The sequence below is a fragment of the Bubalus bubalis genome, chromosome 1 (genome assembly GCF_019923935.1).
Source record: "Bubalus bubalis isolate 160015118507 breed Murrah chromosome 1, NDDB_SH_1, whole genome shotgun sequence".
In the NCBI taxonomy this organism is placed as follows: domain Eukaryota; kingdom Metazoa; phylum Chordata; class Mammalia; order Artiodactyla; family Bovidae; genus Bubalus; species Bubalus bubalis.
Window position 1 is genome coordinate 72,229,308 of NC_059157.1, and position 12,750 is coordinate 72,242,057.

The 12,750-nt window shown below is 39.9% G+C and overlaps 1 protein-coding gene and 1 long non-coding RNA gene across 4 annotated transcripts in view; one reads left to right on the forward strand and one right to left on the reverse strand.

Moving 5' to 3' along the window:
• Positions 1-2,890, forward strand: part of LOC123332872 — a 62,485-nt gene extending 59,595 nt beyond the window's left edge. Inside the window, exon 3 of the long non-coding RNA XR_006550006.2 lies at positions 2,837-2,890. This is a non-coding gene — a long non-coding RNA (uncharacterized LOC123332872). The remainder of the gene's footprint in view (positions 1-2,836) is intronic.
• ROBO1 (roundabout guidance receptor 1) overlaps positions 1-12,750 on the reverse strand; it is a 1,291,095-nt gene that overhangs the window by 931,623 nt on the left and 346,722 nt on the right. The gene's annotated exons all lie outside the window — the stretch shown is intronic.

The window sequence follows — 12,750 nt, forward strand, 5'->3', positions numbered from 1 at the left end:
AAATTTTCTAGACTCACTGATCAAGACATAGTCCTTAAATGCCTATAACCTGTCAGATATATCATAAACATATCTGTGCCCACTATCCACAAAATAAGCTCATAGTTTAAAGGGATAGACATTTAAACATAATTTTCCATGCTGTCATTTGCTTTCCTTGGTTATTAGTATTTCAAGATGTTCCAAACAAATAGGAAATCCTACTTAAATAGATTCTACTTCAGTTGAAATCAATTATAATCAAATAAAAGCAGCACCTTAATCTCCTATAATTCACACTACACTAGTGAAAGTGCAAAGCTCACACTGTCTATTAACTTTCAGGACACAAGAATTGGGAGATCATCAAGAAGGAATACTTACACATATGGGCTGTGCATTGATTTATATGTTCTCATTTGCTTTCCACAGCCATTAATATTACAAGATGTTTTAGATCAATAAGGGTGTCCCTGGTAGCTCAGCTGGTAAAGAATCTGCAATGCGGGAGAACTGGGTTCAATCCCTGGGTTGGGGAAATCCCCTGGAGGAGGGCATGGCAACCCAGTCCAGTATTCTTGCCTGGAGAAATTCCCGTGGACAGGGGATCCTGGTGGGCCACAGGTCATGGGGTCGCATAGAGTTGGACACAACTGAGTGACTAAGCATATAGATCAATAGGAAATTCTAGCTACATTCTATGGAGAAGGCAATGGCACCCCACTCCAGTACTTTTGCCTGGAAAATCCCATGGACGGAGGAGCTTGGTAGGCTGTAGTCCATGGGGTCGCTAGATTTGGACACGGCTGAGCGACTTCACTTTCACTTTTCACTTTCATGCATTGGAGAAGGACATGGCAACCCACTCCAGTGTTCTTGCCTGGAGAATCCCAGGGATGGGGGAGCCTGGTGGGTTGCCGTCTATGAGGTCGCACAGAGTCGGACACAACTGAAGTGACTTAGCTGCAGCAGCAGCAGCAGCTACATTCTAAGACCAGCTTTCAAACCTGCAAACTTTCTAACTTAAAGGCAGTAAAGATGGGTTTGTCTGCTCTAAAATTACAAACTGATACAAAGTCAGTTATTTGACAGTCACATCCTAAATTCCATGCCTGTAACTATTTCAACTTAAAACATTAAATAGGCAAAGTGCACTTCTGCACCTTCCTTTCTTTCCTGTCCCAAGCTCTCCTTCCACTTGGCTCTACAAATGTACTCTAGTGTGAGTGGACAGAGGTGAGCAATCTCATTCTTCCTAAATGAAACTGATCAGTACCCTCATGTCAACTAAATTGATGAATAAATCCTGACTCATGGAAATTAATGGGAGCAGTCAAAAACTCCTGCTATCCATTTATTCACCATGTTTCCTGAGTACCTGATATGTGTCAGGCAGGGGGCTAATTAGTGAGGAGTTGCAATAAATCAATTGATGTAGTTGTTGCCCTCATGGAGCTGATGTTCTCCTGAGTGGAAATAGACACCATATAACAAAATCCTACCGTCAGACATATACTTTAAAATTGCATCTACAGTGAAGTGAAAAGGAAGGTTTTATAAATAGATTATAGTAGGGGACATAAAGGTTCTTTGAGGAAGTCATGTGTAAGCAGAGATAGGATGAATAAGTACATACAAGGCAAAAAAGGAAAAGTACATACAAGGCAAAAGTGGGAAATGCAGAAAATAAGATCAGTTCAGTTGCTCAGTCGTGTTCGACTCTTTGAGACCCCATAGACTGCAGCACACCAGGCTTCCCTGTCCTTTGCCAACTCCCCAAGCTTGTTCAAACTCATGTCCATTGAGTCGGTGATGCCATCCAACCAGCCGATCCAAAAATAGGATTGGCTGAACGGAAATCTTATGCAAACTTTTCTCAAGCTTAAAAGATCTTGGTCTATGTTAGGATGAAAGAATAACTAGAGAAATAGTTAGAGACCTCTTTGGTTTAGATTTCTTGGTTAGAAACCTCTGTTAAGGATTGTGAACTGTATTCTAGAGTTTTAAGAAGGAATAACTTTGCTTTAAAAGGTTATACTTCTTTCTTTCAATAGAGAGAAAAAGATAGAGGGCATCAAAATGGAAGTGCAAAGAACAGTTACGAGACCATATAATTGTTTTTGTGAAAAATTTATACTAGCAATATAGAAATAAATAAAATAAACAGAAATGAATATATTAGAAACATATCCTGGAAGCAGAACCAACAAGACTTGCTAATGAATTGTACACAGAGGATGAGGGGAAAAGCATTCCAAGGTGGTTGCTGAGTTTCTGGAATGGGTATTTTGAGGTAGAACTATACAAGAAGATGTTCTTTTTAATTAGGATGATCTGCTGTCTTTTGAACATCAAGCTCTTTTCTTCGTGAAATAGCTATCCAAAATATCACTATCATTTCTAATCAGATAGGGAAAGAATGTAGAAAGTTGAATGTGGTGAAAAATAATACCAATACAAAAAATAAAGCCTTAAATCCAGTGAGAATTGGCATATCTGTCCACAATACATAAAAGGCATTATTCTTGTATTAGGAATATTTAAATTAAATAAAGAATAATGGCTATACTGTGGCAAATGGATTTAGAAAGGTAAGAGTTATAATTGGAAAGCCACTTAAAGTTTATTGCAACAATTCAGGCAAGAAATTACAATGGCCTAGGGTTCTGGAGTAGAGATGGACAGCTGGATAGATTTGAAAGAAATAAAACTGATAAAACTTGTTGCTTTTTGTTTGAGAAATATGTACCTGAAGTATCAGTTATACAGTGTCACCCAAGCCTGTGAAATATTAGTGTCTACTTCTTGAACTATATGTTGACAATAATGTGTGATATCTTCATATCATTTTTTACAGGAGAATGCACTTGTCTAAGGGGCTTCCCAAGCGGCACTAGTGGTAAAGAACCCGCCTGCCAGTGCAGGAGACATAAGAGACACAGGTTCGATCCCTGGGTCCAGAAGATCTCCTGGAAGAAGGCATGGCAGCCCACTCCAGTATTCTTGCCTGGAGAACATCATGGACAGAGGAACCTGGCGGCTACAGTCCGTAGGGTTGCAAAGAGTCGGACACGACTGAAGTGTCTTAGCACACATGCACTTCTCCAGAGGGAAATAAACCAACTACAACTGCAGATGCTATTAAAAGATACAATTTATTCCTATGACAGTTTGCAAATTGTATAAACACGACCTCCCATAATCCCTAAACCAGTTTTGTGGCAATAGGCTGATTGTTCATACATTTTCAGTTAAAAAAAATACTCAATAAACAAATAAAAGCAAAACCATCTGAAGTTTGAGAGGTCAAAATTCTTTTCCAACACACAAGACCTAGATTAGAAGATGGCAGGGCTTCTGGGGTGGCTTTAAAATATTTTCAGAAATTCTTTAATATTCCTTCCTTCAAGAAGAGGACACGAATGTCCAGTCCTGAGTAGGGACAGAGAAGCCACTGAAAATAAAGTGAAAGTTATGGTGTGACTCGGGCTATGTTGTGAAAGACACTGAGATTTCCTTTCCCCGCTACTTCTCTCTCCTTTCGATCTTCAGTCTAGTAATCCAGCTGTCACATTGTACAGAAACTTAGGCAGCTTATGCAGAGGCTTACAGACAAGGTACTGAGGTTATTAATCAGCAAGCAACTGAGGTCTGCCAACCCCCATGCCAGTGAGCTGATGGACTGTGCCCACTATAGCCTGGCTAACAACTTGACTGCACCTTCATGAGGCCCTGTGCCAGTACCACCAGCTAAGCTGTTCGAGATTCCCGACTTTCAGAACCCACATATGACAACAGATGTTTATTGTTTTAAGCTGCTGATCTTCAAGTGTAACTTCTACGCATCAGGAGGTGAGTACTAAAGCCTGGGTGAGAATAATCCTCTCATTTCTTTCCATCACAATTACTTCCAAAACCATGATTCCCACATTAAAAGGCCATGGTAAAGGCCATGGCTGCGATCACAATGTCAAATAATCACATGACTATTTAATTTCAGGTACATGAGTGAGGGGGTTGGGTCAGGTGAAAATACATTAATTCAAGGGACATCAACTTCCGGAACTCTTTTCTAATCAGTGCCACAAATTCCTTTTGCTTGATCTATTTGGCCAGCAAAGTGGTTTTGAACATTTGCATTTGCACGTGTTTAGGTCAGGTGCATACACCCCAGTTCACATAGTTCCTAAAGTCCCTAATTTTTCACTCCAGTTAGATGACCTTGCATATGTAGATTACCAGCCTGGTTTCAGGATTCATTTTATAATCAAATTATCATAAAAGTGTCATCAGTGTCTTCCATAAAATGCTCTATTACATTTTTAGAAAAAATTTCCCCAGCTTCCAGTTCAGTTCAGTCTCTCAGTTGTGTCTGACTCTATGACCTCAGGGACTGCAGCACGCCAGGCCTTCCCCAGCTTTTCTGAGATATAATTGACATATAACATTATATAAGTTTAATGTCTACATGTTGGTTTGATACACTTATATACTGCAAAATGATTACTGTTGAGTTAACTAACACCTACAACAAATCAAGTAATTACCATTTCATTTTTTTATGACAGCATGTAACATTTATTTTCTTAGCAACTTCCAAGTATGTTTATAAGATAGTAACTATAATCATTGTGTTGTACATTAGATCCCTTTACCTTATTCATTTTGTAACTGGGCATTTGTACTCTTTGGACAACATCTCCCCCACTCCCACCACCCTTGGTAACCACTAGTCAAGTATCTTTTTCTAGAAGCTTGATACAATGCCCTACTTCTAAGAAATATCTGGCTATGAGGCTCCAGGACAGCATCTAACACATTGCATGCCCTCAATAAACATTTCATGTAAGTAATTCATTGGTATATTTGCCTAAGAAGAACATCAACATGGTGGAACAAAAACTGTGAGTGATGGTGTCCTGTGTTATTATCTTTTTCATTTTCTCCAGAAAGCCCTAAGTCCATCCCTGGTAACTGCTTTGTTAAAAAAAAGATTGCTAAAAAATATGTATTTGGTTATGCCCAGTCTTAGTTGTGGCATCTGGGACCCAGCTTCCTGACCATCAATTGATCCCAGGTCCCCCACATTGGGATTGTGGAATCTCAGCCACTGAACCACCAGGAAAGTCCCTGTTACCTGATTTTTAAAGATACATGAGTTATTTTTATTTTTATGACTTACATAAAAGGGCTCTTCATTTCTTAAAAGCATTCTGCTCAATGTTTGCTTTTTGGTGCCATGTTATAATAATCAATAGTATTATAGGTCATTCAAGATCAGTGAGAATGTAAAGCTCAAACATAATTACTCATATCATCTGAATTGGGTTCAGCATACTAAATCTATAAGGATACATGTGAGCTGAAAATAATTTTGTAAAAATGCTTTTATTGTGTCCCTAATGCTATGATTAATAAAAAAATCTCAGCCATGGTAGCATTTCACTCATTCCACCAATAACTAGAATAGATATTTATACACAGTTGTAATAATTATTTAATTGGATGAATAAATTAACCAGTAAAGAAAGAGAACCACTTTTTGCAAATAACAACACCAATTTTCAAGGACATAGGCATACAAAACAGGCTACTAGCAGCCCTGAAATTCTTTTAGTAACTTTAAGAGTGTGATTGATACATTCACACATAGATAAGTGGCTAGATAATTGAATGGAGAGAGACACTGTTCTGGGTACCAACAAACAGGTATTAAACATAACCATGTTCATAAACTCATAGTTTATCAGACACTAAGCAAACTTAGAAAACTTAAAAAAAAAAAAAACTACATCAGGTTCTTAAGAATTAAACATTTAATGCTAAAGGAGTTTGGGAAATGATTTTGTATCGAAGAAATGTAACGAAGAAGTTTTGATTTAGGCAGGACTAAAATTAAATATGGGCCTCCCTGGTGGCTCAGGCAATAAAGAGTCTGCTTGCAATGCAGGAGACCTGGATTTGATCCCTGGGTCGAGAAATCCACTGGAGAAGAGAATGGCTACACACTCCAGTATTCCTGCCTGGAGAACTCTATGGAGAGAGGAGCCTGGCAGGCTACAGTCCATGGAGTCACATAGAGTCGGACATGACTGAAAATACTGGTCAAGTACAAATGATGACAAGGGTTAGGATCTTCAACACATGAGTAAAAAAGATGAGAGAAGAGACCTGGATATGCATCTGTAAAGCTGTATCAAGAGGGCCTTCTGTGGCTGGAACAGACTGATTTTGTGGGAAAGCTGCAGTAAAGACAGGTAGTGTCACACAATCCTGAGGAGCAGGAAGTTCAAATGGAGAACAAGGAGGAGATCTTAAAAGTTCTGAGCAAGGCAGTAGGAAAAAGAGGCCCACTGCTATCATGAAAAGAAAGATATAGTCTCAGCAAATGGGTAGATCCTTCTTGTTTAATTAAACAAACAAGATGATCCTTTGTCAAATGTTTAATCAGAAACTCTTCCACACAGGCATCACTTGCGTAGAATATCACAGGTTTCCCCTTCCTGGGTGTCATCAGTTCCACCCTCTAAAGGATGACAAGTTAATTTTTCAAGTGGATTCTAAGATTGTGTCTACATACAAGAAAAACTACAACTTGAACATGACAGGAAATTAAGAGTGTCAACTGCTTAGCTTACAGCTGGTAAAGTTTATTCCCATACCTCCTGGGTGCCCTCCTTGGAGGTAGAAGTTTAGTTAAAGTGAAAAGGGCTTGTCCTTTTTCAAGGGTTTTTCAAGATCAAGATGGTTTTTGAATTCTAAGTCTGTATGGTAATCTACTCCAAGTGTAAGGCTACAAGAAGGTTTAGGCCAGTTAATCAGGAAATTGTTGATAGAGAATTGATGCTCATCTTCTCACTTTATTGGAAAATGCATCAGAAAAGGAGACTGCTGGTCTTTGATGTATGGAAGGCTCATAACCCATAAGCGTGTCACGGTCATGGCAAATAGATGGGGAAAGAATGGAAATGGTGAGAGAGTTTATTTTGGGGGGCTCCAAAATCACTGCAGATGGTGACTACAACCATGAAATTAAAAGACGCTTGCTCCTTGGAAGAAAAGTTATGACCAATCTAGACAACATATTCAAAAGGAGAGACAGTACTTTGCTGACAAAGCTCCATCTAGTCAAAGCTATGGTTTTTCCAGTAGTCATGTATGGATGTGAGAGTTGGACTACAAAGAAAGCTGAGCACCAAAGAACTGATGCTTTTGAACTGTGGTGTTGGAGAAGACTCTTGAGAGTCACCTGAACAGTAAGGAAATCAAAGCAGTCAATCCTAAAGAAAATCAACCCTGAATATTCATTGGAAGGACGGATGCTGAAGCTAAAGTTCCAATACTTTGGCCACCTGATGCGAAGAACTGACTCATTGGAAAAGACCCTGATGCTGGGAAAGATTGAAGGCAGGAGGAGAAGGGAATGACAGAGGATGAGATGGTTGGATGGCATCACCAGCTTGACATGAGTCTGAGCAAGCTCCAGGAGTTGGTGAAGGACAGGGAAGCCTGGCATGCTGCAGTTGCAAAGAGTCGGACATGACTGAGCGACTAAACTGACTGATATCAAAGGCAAAGCACACCTGATATTTGGGCTTGAATATCATTGAATAAAAACTTTCTTTTTTTTATTTTTTAAATTTTATTTTATTTTTAAACTTTACATAACTGTATTAGTTTTGCCAAATATCAAAATGAATCCGCCACAGGTATACATGTGTTCCCCATCCTGAACCCTCCTCCCTCCTCCCTCCCCATTCCATCCCTCTGGGCCGTCCCAGTGCACCAGCCCCAAGACAGCTAGCCTTATGATTCTAGCATTAATATCTTCTCATAATGAAATCATATTGAGGGCCAAGACTATCCATAAGAAATCCAGTGTTTCCAGTGTTTTCAGCTCTTATCTATGAAATGTATAACTAGCCTTCTAATAAGCCATTGAAAAAGTTAAAAAAAATGAGAGCATTGACAGAAAAATAGAGCATTATGCCAGAAATTAAAGATGAATACTTATGTTAAAAGTAAAACATTATTTTTCATGACATCAGGTATTATCTAACCTATCCAAAAAGTATTGTTATTTTCCTGAGTAGATGGTTAAGAATTCATGAAATTCTGTAATATTAGAGTAATGACAAAGACATTATTTTATCATCAACAGAAGAAAGTGAAAGGTTTATATACAAAGGAATACTGAGTAGTTAACATTCATGAATAAAGAATATGTTTTTCAATATAACTTTCTGGTAAAATGAGAGAAAATCAGAGAACCTTCAACCCATATTAACCAAGCTTTTCTATAATTCATCTTACCAATTAATATCTAGTCTAGCATGCCATATTCGGAGAAGGCAATGGCAACCCACTCCAATACTCTTGCCTGGAAAATCCCATGGATGGAGGAGCCTGGTAGGCTGCAGTCCATGAGGTCGCTAAAGGTCAGGCACGACTGAGCGACTTCACTTTCACGCATTGGAGAAGGAAATGGCAACCCACTTCAGTGTTCTTGCCTGGAGAATCCCAGGGACGGGGAGCCTGGTGGGCTACCGTCTATGGGGCCACACAGAGTTGGGCACTACTGAAGTGACTTAGCAGCAGCAGCATACCATATTTATTTTCCCAGTAGCAATTGAGACTTTTGCGATACGTGAACTTCATCAATGTTTTGCAAAGACCTGTGAATACAGAGGCCCTTTATGAAGATAAAGTGTGCTCCTGAAAGGACTGTGGTAGTGTTGGCAAAGGTGATGCAATAGTTCCTGCCACCATAAAGGCTCATCTGTTTGTATTTTTTGGCAATCCTTCCATGGAGAGGTTTAGTTTGTTTCAGTACCACTTGAATCTGGATTAGACTGTTCACTTATTTTTACCAATGAAATACAGCAAATTCATGTCTGACTCCTGAGGTTCATCTTTATGAGACAGCATCTGCTTTTGTTCTCTTGACATTCTGCCCCAAAAATTGTCGCAAAAAGAATCTGATCTATCTTACTGGACGCTGAGAGGTAATGTGGAGGTGAACGAGGCACTGCATCTGACAGCTTCCACCAGCTGCCAGCCATGGAGCAAGGAACCACGAACCCAACTGTTAAAAGCAGTATATGTTCTGCCATGGGAAGATTTGGGTTAAACTTACACATGCTCAGTTGTGTCCTTATTTAGCCTCTTCTTGGTCTCAGCTTTCTAATTTGTAAAATGAGGATAATTGTACTATCTGACTTGTAGAGTGCTTGAGAATATTAAATGAGTGAATGAAATATCTTAAACTATTACCTGGAATAGCGCACATGTGAATAAAATATAAGTAACAATACTAGTATTGCTGTCATTGTTGCTGCAATTCTTATTCATCTTTTACAGAAAAGGAAACAGACTCAAAGAGATTAAATACATTTCTCAAAGCCACAGAGCTGAGGAACCAAGATTCAGACTTTTGGGGTCCAGAGCTTTGTTGTTTAGTTGTTAAGTTCTGTCTGACTCTCTTGCAACCTTCTAGACTGGAACTTGTCAGGCTCCTCGGTCCATTTCCCAGGCAAGATACTGGAGTGGGTGGCCATTTCCTTCTCCAGGTGATCTACCTGACCCAGGGCTCCAACCCTCATTTCCTGCATAGCCGGCAGAGTCTTTAACACTGAGGCATCAGGGAAATCAGATTCAGAGTATAGCTAGCTATTAAACACCATACCTTTCTATATCTGTTCTGTGACTGATTTATTCAGAGATACTATGTGCCAGCCATTGTGGTCAGTGAATTCACATATATAATTACTTCAATATTGTAATTATCCTAGTTCAACTAATCTAAGCATTTGAATATGACTTTGTACAACATTCACAGCCTTGTCTTCTCAGTGAAACTATGAGCGATGCCATGTAGGGCCACCCAAGATGGATGTCACGGTGGAGAGCTCTGACAAAATGTGGTCCACTGGAGAAGGGAATGGCAAACCACTTCAGTATTCTTGCCTTAAGAACCCCATGAACAGCATGAAAAGGCAAAATGATAGAACACTGAAAGATGAACTCCCCAGGTTGGCAGGTGCCCAAGATACTACTGGAGATCAGTAGAGAAATAACTCCAGAAAGAATGAAGAGATGGAGCCAAAGCAAAAACAACACCCAGCTGTGGATGAGACTGGTGATGGAAGCAAGGTCCAATGCTGTAAAGAGCAATATTGCATAGGAACTTGAAATGTTAGGTCCATTAATCAAGGCAAATTGGAAATGGTAAAACAAGAGATGGCAAGAGTGAACATCAACATTTTAGGAATCAGTGAACTAAAATGGACTGGAATGCGTGAATTTAACTCAGATGAATATTATATCTACTATTGTGGGCAAGAATCCCTTAGAAGAAATGGAGTAGCCCTCATAGTCAACAAAAGATTCTGAAATGCAGAACTTGGATGCAATCTAAAAAATGATAGAATGATCTCTGTTTGTTTCCAAGGTAAACCATTCAATATCACAGTAATCCAAGTCTATGCCCCAACCAGTAATGCCGAAGAAGCTGAAGTCGAATGGTTCTATGAAGACCTACAAGACCTTCTAGAACTAACACCCAGAAAAGATGTCCTTTTCATTATAGGGGACTGGAATGCAAAAGTAGGAAGTCAAGAAATACATGGAGTAACAGGCATATTTGGTCTTGGAATACAGAATGAAGCAGGGCAAAGACTGATAGCGTTTTGCAAAGAAAACGCACACTGGTCATAGCAAACACCCTCTTCCAACAACACAAGAGAAGGCTCTACACATGGACATCACCAGATAGTCAATACTGAAATCAAATTGATTATATTCTTTGCAGCCAAAGATGGTGAAGCTCTATACAGTCAGCAAAAACAAGACTGGGAGCTGACTGTGGCTCAGATCATTATTGCCAAATTCAGACTGAAATTGAGGAAAGTAGGGAAAACCACTAGACCATTCAAGTATGACCTAAATCAAATCCCTTATGATTATACAGTGGAAGTGATGAATAGATTCAAGGGATTAGATCTGATAGACAGGGTGCCTAAAGAACTGTGGATGGAGGTTCATGACATTGTACAGGAGGCAGGGATCAAGACCACCCCCAAGAAAAAGAAATACAAAAAGGCAAAACGGTTGTCTGATGAGGAGTTACAAATAGCTGTGAAAAGAAGAGAAGGAAAGGCAAAGGAGAAAAGGAAATATATACCCATTTGAATGCAGAGTTCCAAAGACTAGCAAGGAGAGATAAGAAAGCCTCAGTGATCAATGCAAAGCAATGCTAATGCATGCTAAGTTGTTTCAGTCGTGTCCGAATCTGTGTGACCCCATGGACAGCAGCCCACCAGGCTCCTTCGTCCACAGGACTGCCCAGGCAAGAATACTGGAGTGGGGTGCCATTTCCTTCTCCAGTGCAAAGCAATAGAGGAAAACAATAGAATGTCAAAGACTAGAGATCTCTTTAAGGAAATTAGAGATACCAAGGGAACATTTCATGCAAAGATGGGTTCAATGAAGGACAGAAATGGTATGGACTAAACAGAAGCAGAGATATTAAGAAGAGGTGGCAAGAATACACAGAAGAACTATACAAAAAAGATCTTCATGACCCAGATAACCATGATGGTGTGATCACTCACCTAGAGTCAGACATCCTGGAATGTGAAGTCAAGAGGGCCTTAGGAAGCATCACTATGAACAAAGCTAGTGGAGGTGATGGAATTCCAGTTGAACTCTTTCAAATCCAAAAAGATGATGCTGTGAAACTGCTGCACTCAATATGACATCAAATTTGGAAAACTCAGCAGTGGCCACAAGACTGGAAAACATCATTTTTCATTCCAATCCCAAAGAATGGCAGTGGAAACAGTGTCAGACTTTATTTTTGGGGGGCTCCAAAATCACTGCAGGTGGTGATTGAAGCCATAAAATTAAAAGATGCTTACTCCTTGGAAGAAAAGTTATGACCAACCTAGACAGCATATTCAAAAGCAGAGACATTACTTTGTCAACAAAGGTCCATCTAGTCAAGTCTATGGTTTTTCCAGTAGTCATGTATGGATGTGAGAGTTGGACTGTGAAGAAAGCTGAGCACTGAATAATTGATTCTTTTGAACTGTGCTATTGGAGAAGACTCTTGAGAGTCCCCTGGACATCAAGGAGATCCAACCAGTCCACCCTAAAGGAAATCAGTCCTGAATATTCATTGGAAGGACTGATGCTGAAGCTGAAGCTCCAATATTTTGGCACCTGCTATGAAGAACTGACTCATTTGAAAAGACTCTGATGCTGGGAATTATTGAAGGCAGTAGGAGAAGGGGACAACAGAGGATGAGTTGGTTGGACTGCATCACTGACTCAATGTACATGAGTCTGCGTATGCTCTGGGAACTCACGATGGACAGAGAAGCCTGGTGTACTGTAGTCCATGGGGTCGCAAAGAGTCGGACGTGACTGAGCGACTGAACTGAACTGAACTGAACTGTACAACATTCCAGGCCCTCCCTATCCATCTACCATCATCTCTCATGACTCCTTCCCTCCTATTCTCCCTGGATTTCAGTCCATCCTTTCCATGCACTTCTGTGCATGCCATTCTCTCTGGTTATGATCCCCCTTCCCTGCTGTTTCTTTCAAAACTTACAGTTAATTTTACTACAAGGCCCTACCCCACCTTCTCTTCCTCTGTGAAGACCTACTTCCTTTTCCTTAGAAGGTTCTCAGGCAGCTTCTCTGTTTCCATAGTCACTGTCAGTGTATTATTGCTGAAATGAAATGTGACTCTTTTGAAAGTTTTGT